Raw genomic sequence first — 7356 nt, 5'->3', positions numbered from 1 at the left:
TTCTGAGCTCCTGGTTCCCAGGCCTTCAACTCCAGGACTTGCACCAACAGCCCCTTTGCTCTCAGGCCTTTGACCTTGGACTGGGAGTGACATCACCGACCCTTCAGACTTCGACTAAATTATACCATTGGCTTTCCTGGTTGTCCAGCTGGTGGACGGCAGCTCCTGGGACTTCCTGGCCTCCGTAACCACATGAGCCAATTCCTATGATAAATCTTCTCTTACGTATTTATCTGTGGGTTCTGTTTTGTCTGTAGAATGCTGCTGGTACAACAGCCATTACTGAAACAGTTCAAAAGCAACTTCCACTATCAATTGCTTTTACCCGATATGAGACGAAAGAAGCTAGTCATTGCGGTCCACCCTAACCCCTGCCAGTCAGCCTGTGGCCTGCCAGGTTTCGCTTGTGGACCAGAGTTCTTTAGAAGCCTTACCCAGAGGGGCGAGCAAGGCTTCAGTGGCTTTGTGCCAGGCTGCTTCTAGGCACTCCAGGAAAAGAAAAGAAAAAGCAGTAAGAAAAATAAGTTAGCAATTGAATGTATGAATGCTTTTTTACCGAAGAAGTTAAGATATAAATGCAATGCTTACAGAAAAGTTGGAGAGACTTTCAGAATCAGAGCCGGCTTTATTGAGAAATATCTAGTGATTATCGTTAACTATGTATGAAGAAAGGGGCAAAGCGTAGGCCCTTTGCAAATCTACTTGGGTCCCTGATCTAGTCCAATTATTAATTTCGGGAACACTTTTCAAGTCACTGGGCTGTGCCTCTGTTCGTCTCCTCAAAATTCTTTCTTTGGGCATTGCAACCTGATTCGGAAAGAGGGTAACAAGGGCGGCCCTGAAGCATGGAGGTGGTGACCATGCAGTGTTCTGACTCTCGGCTTTATGTTAGATATGGTGGCTTCTGGGACACATGTGCAGGATGTTCTGATAAGTTCTTCAGGGGGAAAAAAAAAAAAGAATGACCCTCCCAACTAGTGAAGGACCTTTTGGTTCAAAAGTATGGTGTAAACTACTTTGGAATTTTAAAGGTGTGTTTTCTCTTTTTCCTGTGGAAATGACTTAAAGGGCGGTTCATTTCTGAGGCTAGTTGGCAGAAGTTTGTTCAAACTTAACACACTACAGAGGGATTCTCCGCAACCGACTGAGGTTTGTAGTCATGTTTCCATTGGAATACATACAGGGGTTTCAACCTGAGATGGCAAAAACCTGTATCTTCTTTGACTGATTGAAAGTCATTCATTCATTAATCTGTCAATCACTAAACCAATTTTTATTGAGCATTGATTATGTTGCAGGTTCAGTGCCAAGTGCTGAGAATACAAGATGAGCAAGAAAGTCTACTGGGAAGTGTGACGTCACAAACAAAAATTACAAAATCGCTTGAAAAGTGCTCTAAGCCCTTTCTCCTGAGCTCCAGACTCAGTCTTTCGTTACCTGTTGAGCATCTCCACGTGGTGCCCAGGGACACCTCAGACTTCACATGCCCAGGACTGCACCCATCCATGATCTTCTCTATCTTCTCTACTAAACCTCTTCCTCCTTCTGCTTTCTCCCTCCCTCCTTTGTATGTGTCCCATTGCAATTTGTAAAACTGTCTCCTAGCCAGTCACCCATCCTAGAAGCTGGAGAGTAATTCTGAACCCATTCAGCCCCCACTTTCCATCAGTCACCAAGTCCTGCTGATATTATCTCTTCACGAGTCCTACGTCCCACCTTCTCCTCCCTAACTCGGCTACTGTCCTCACCTGGGAGGCTGGTAAACTTCCCAAGTGAAATCCCAGGCCAGCATTCCGACCCTCTCAAACATATCCTTCACAGAGCGAGATTTCCTGGGTTTTCTAACTGGAGGGCTTAGCACAGAGTGGGACCCGCAGTAAATACTGTTGTAATTAACGCTGTGTGTTAATGGAGATGAGAGGCATTGACAGGCCAGCTTTCTGAGTGGAGAGTGTTTTGTTTATGCTCCTCTGGAAGGTCAGTATTCCGTTATCTCAAAGGTGACCGGGTCACTGGACATCTGGCTCACATAATCTAAATTTGTAAGAGATGATACAATGTACTGGTAAAAACACTGACATCTGGATCCTGTCATGCCGTATGTAATGCATCTAAAATGACACTTGATGCTGTCTTTTTTCTTCCTTTCCCTTCATTTCATTCATACAGAACGCCAATTTTCTACTCGAACAGTTAGGATTAAGTTTAGCAGAAAATGACAGAAAACCCCAAATAACAGTCCTTTAAGAAGATAGAAATGTGTTTTTCTCTCAAAATGATGACCAGAGAGGCAGTCTGGAGCTGGAGTGGCGCCCTGCCCACTCACCAAGGACCCCAGCTCCTGCTGTCTCCACGCTCGGCCGCCTTCACCATACGGCTTCTGCCTCATGGCAAAAGGGCTGCCCCAGCTCCAGCCATTGTGTTCGCATTAAAGCCAGGAAAGGGGGTAAAGGAAAAGGGAAGGGCATCTCCATTCCCTCAACAGGGAAGCCTCAGCAAGGGAGACGGTAGGCACATGGCGCGGGCAAGCGGGGCGTCACCATCATGTAGCATCTGCACGAAGTCAGGGTACACGTAGAGTCAGTACCGCAGAGGCTGGGCCCAGACGAGAGGCCAAAGTCTGAGACAGATGAGGCTGAGAGATCTCAAGTGTCACCTCAGAGATGTCTGGCACAATCTAGCAGTCTCTGCCACACCACACCAAATCTGGATTACCCCCTCACCAACAAAGCCAGGGCGCCCCTGGGTACTCAAGCCCAATACCCAGATGCTTGCACAACCCGGCTAGTAGCAACAACAGCAGTTAGCAACCAGCTGCACTGGGCCCGGTGACCCGCTAAGAGCTTTGCAGGTACTATTTCATTGAATTCTCACAACGAACGTGGCTGGAAGGTACTATTTCCTTCTTGCTTTCTTTCTTTTTCTTTTCTTTCTTCCTTCCTTTCCTCTTTCTTTTTCTTTTTCTTTCTTTCTTTCTTTCTTTCTTTCTTTCTTTCTTTTCTTCCTTCCTTCCTTTCCTCTTTCTCTCTTTTCTTCCTTCCTTCCTTTCCTCTTTCTCTTCCTTCCTTCCTTTCCTCTTTCTCTCTTTTTCTTCCTTCCTTCCTTTCCTCTTCCTTTCTTTCTCTTCCTTCCTTTCCTCTTCCTTTCTTTCTCTCTCTCTCTTCCTTCCTTTCCTCTCTTTCGTCTCTTTCTTTCTTTTCTTCCTTCCTTCCTTTCCTCTTCCTTTCTCTCTCTCTCTTCCTTCCTTCCTTTCCTCTTCCTTTCTCTTTTTCTACCTTCCTTCCTTCCTTTCCTCTTCCTTTCTCTCTCTTCCTTCCTTCCTTTCCTCTTCCTTTCTCTCTCTCTTCCTTCCTTCCTTCCCTCTTTTTTTCTTTCTCTCTCCCTTCCTTTCTTCCTTTCCTCTTCCTTTCTTTTTCTTCCTTCCTTCCTTTCCTCTTCCTTTCTTTCTCTCTCTCTCTTTTTCTTCCTTCCTTCCTTCCTTTCCTCTTCCTTTCTTTCTTTCTTTTCTTCCTTCCTTTCCTTTCTTTCTCTCTTTCTTTCTTCCTCCTTTTCTTTCTTTCTTTCTTTCTTTCTTTCTTTCTTGTATTTAATTTATGTGTGAGGAAACAAATGGAAATATTAACATACCTGGTCATCAGTGAGGTCAGGATCTACACTCGGGAAACCGGGCTTCCGTGCCGAATCATGAGAGAGTTGTAAAATCAGCGTGGGGTTACAAGAAGGTATTTTCCAGGAAAGGAAACTTCATGCTCTTAAAGAACATGTCAGTATCTGATGGAAACACCTAATGATTTTTTTCTTCTCCACCACAGAGCACACCCATCATTCCTACCCAGAAACTAGCAGCACCGTGAGTGGCCCGGTTCTCCGGCTAGTGCAGATGCCTGGGTTCGTGTCTCCTTGCCAGGCTGGCCCCTTTATTCATCCTTTTCTCCCAGAGGGTCCAAGTGTGACCCTAGCTTTCTTCTAGCATCGCCCCACATTCTCCAGCTGAGTTTTTGTCTCTCTTGGACGCTGAAAAGAGTGTCATGGTGTCCCCCTCCCTTCCTCTTCTCTGTGCCAGAAAATGACTCTGAGTGTTTCTGAGGAATTTTACAGCCTTCAAAAGAAGAAGAGAATATAAGGGGTTGAAATAACATCATAGAGAAATTTCAAACTTAGAAGCAGCCTTAAAAGCTTGATAGTTATACCACTTACTCGTTTCTCCTTGGGATGTAAATGTAACTAGGTCAGACTCTCTAAGGTTCCTTCTTTTCTCTGGCCCATCATTTTGGTAAAAACTGGATCCGGACAATCCAGTTCCTCCATCTCTCATTTACTCCCAGGGCTGGAGCCTCCGGGATCGGCTTCCTTTGATGAGGAAGGCATCATCCTTCTCCGCCCTCCAGCCAGTCTCCTCTGTAAGTCTGCATGGGAAAAAATACAGATACTTACAAAGCAGGTTGTCAAAGCCTCAGGTACGATTTATTTAAATGTCAAGGAAAACTCAGACTGCCAGTCTTTACATCTGTCAACTCATTCTTCACACGAACATGCAAACCAAGGTGTCTTTCCTTTGCTGTTGCTTTCCTCTCCGTCTGTTTTCTGGACTCCCAGGTAGCAGCACCTCCTCATTCAGCAACATTTTGCGAAGCACCTGCCAAGAACCAGGCACTGTGGAGGGCACGGGGCGTCACATACGTCACATACTCGTCCCTACCCTTTCGAGGCCACTCCTCATCTTCCCAACACGTGTTTATAACAGACTGCATTAGCTAGGGAATATGCACAGTATTTGCTTTCAAATCGCGGTTTGGATTGTTTCCCTGAGTAGGCTCCTGTAGACCTTATTCATGGTGTATTTATTCACTTGTTAGCCTCAACTAGTGCCACTTTTTTTTTGTCTGCAGTTTAACCGTTTTTCTTTCTGAATACCCCCACTGAAAGCTGATCTAACATTATCCTATGGACGTTGACCCTTGTCTGAATTATCTGGAGGGCCAAGGGTCCTAATGCATCACAGACTGTCAGACCACACATTGGTGCTGGACCATCAGGTACACATCAGTCGTGTGGGTAAAGGTCAGAATCATCAGATAAAGACCCAGAAGACTCACGCACAAAAATGAAAAGGCTCTAGCACTCAACCTGTGTCTGAGTTTTGTCCCTGATATAATACAATTAAAAAACAGGGAATCTAGGGGCACCAGGGTGGCTCAGTCAGTTGGGTGTCCGACTTCAGCTCATGGTCCGTGAGTTCGAGCCCCGTATCCAGCTCTGTGCTGCCAGCTCAGAACCTGGAGCCTGTTTTGGGTTCTGTGTCTCCCTCTCTCTCTGTCCCCTCCCCCTCTCATGCTGTGTCTCTCTCTGTCTCTCAAAAAAACAGCAAAAAAAATTTTTTTAAGTTAAAAAAAAAGCAGGGAATCTATTTTTTAGACTTACCTAAAAATATCTAAAAATAGATTCATCTAAAAATCTATTTAAAACAGAGATCTAAACAGGCTGTAGATCCTAGAATGCCTCTTCACATTTTTAACTATTATAGTCTATAAAATTATACTTGGTATTTGTAGCTAAATAATTGTCACTTCTTACCAGGTGACAATTTCTACTGGAGACCTATAATTAAGTGAAAAAGAAATAAGCCAAACACATTACGTGAAAAAGAAAGAAGAATTTGTCACTTCACAAGCTGTGCCTTAAACATCTTAGCAAATTTTTACATGTTCGTGTATCAGAATCAGAGACTATAGTAGGTAATTTGTCTATTAGCAAAAGAAAAATTGTGAGATTGACAAAGAATTGTAATGCACTGTTAATGAATGTTAATGATACTACTCTCATAAAAGGGATGCGTTGGTTTTTACTTTTTTGAAAAGCTGATTCATATCTTTTAAGTAGGATGTCATATCAAAATGATGGCTTCCTTCAAGGAATTTCCTTGTTTCCTTAAATAGTGAGGGGGGGAAATGGTGTTAAAATTTAAAAGCTCTCTAGGCTTCAATACTTTGAAGAATATGGTAAGATAAGCTAGAAACCATATACTTTTATGTATTTCCAATGAGTTGTAAGTTGGTTCAGTATTGCTGAAAAAAAGTCTGACACCATATCAGGAGTCCTCAGTGTATTCATATTCTTTGATCATTAATCCATGTCTAAGAGTTTACACTAAAAAATAAGGAAATGGTTTAATACACACACATACAAATACGTGTAACACAGCATTATACATATTAGTGCAAGCTTGAGGACAACCTAAATGTCCCAAACAAGAAAAGTTAGGGGTGTGGCTCAGTCAGTTGAGTATCTGACTCTTGATTTTGGCTCAGGTCATGGTCTCAGGATTGTGAAATCAAGACCCACATGGGGCTCCAAGCTAAATGTGGAGCCTGTTTAAGATTCTCTCTCTCTCTCTCTTTCTCTCTCTCTCTCTGCCTCTCCCCTGCTAATTTTCTCTGTCTCTCTCTCTCCAAAAAAAAAAAAAAAAAAAGTTAAAAAAAAAGAGAAATTAAATAAATTATGGCATATCCATTACAATGTAATGTTTAGTATACAACAGAAAAATTGCATTTTTGAAATGACAGGTTAAATATAATTACATGTAAAAGTGCTAAAATTTAACATGCTACATGTTAAAATCAAGATATAAGACATTACATGCAATATAATCCCAGTTAAAAATTATTATGTTTCTATATGCATGAGAAGGTCTGGAAACAAAAATAGTGGCTGTTATTCCTAAGCAGTAAAAAATACACTTAAAATTTTGAAAATATTGTCCACATTCTCTCAAGTAACTTTTAATGACAATATATTATTAAATCACATTTAGACACCTTAAATATAATCTCTACTTAACAATATAACTTTTATACTTTTTTTTTTTTTTAAGTAGACTCCACATCCAGCATGGAGCCCAACACAGGGTTTGAACTCACAACCCTGAGGATCAAGACCTGAGCTGAGATCAAGAGACAGATACTTACTTGATTTTGGCTCAGGTCACGATCTCACGATTACGGGATCAAGCCACGCATTAGGCTCTGTGCTGAACATGGAGCCTGCTTAGGATTCTCTCTTACCCTCTTTCTCTCTGCCCTGCCTCTGCTCGTGCTCACACGTGTTCACTCTCTCGCTCAAAAACAACAAAAAAGAGTCAGGCCCTTAACCAACTGAGCCACCCAGGTGCCCCTCTATCATTTAAATACTGTAAGCATAAATTTTGAAAGGTTGGGTGAAACAGAAGCAAACTTGGATTGCTAACATTATATAACTCATGAACAAAGTGGGAGGAATGAAAAGAACAGTGCTCAACAAAGCATTATTATTTTTTGCTTTATTGAGCTGTAATATCCATATAATAAATTGCATATATTT

General features: G+C 42.4%; 1 non-coding gene across 1 annotated transcript; it reads left to right on the top strand.

Moving 5' to 3' along the window:
- Positions 1–355: 355 nt before the first annotated feature.
- Positions 356–489, top strand: LOC125917710 (small nucleolar RNA SNORA52). Its single transcript, XR_007456272.1, has one exon. It is a non-coding gene; the product is annotated as a small nucleolar RNA SNORA52 (small nucleolar RNA).
- Positions 490–7356: the final 6867 nt, after the last annotated feature.

This window comes from Panthera uncia, chromosome D1 (genome assembly GCF_023721935.1).
Source record: "Panthera uncia isolate 11264 chromosome D1, Puncia_PCG_1.0, whole genome shotgun sequence".
Classification (NCBI taxonomy): domain Eukaryota; kingdom Metazoa; phylum Chordata; class Mammalia; order Carnivora; family Felidae; genus Panthera; species Panthera uncia.
Note: the sequence above shows the minus strand (reverse complement) of the source record. Positions and strands in the feature narration are given on the sequence as shown.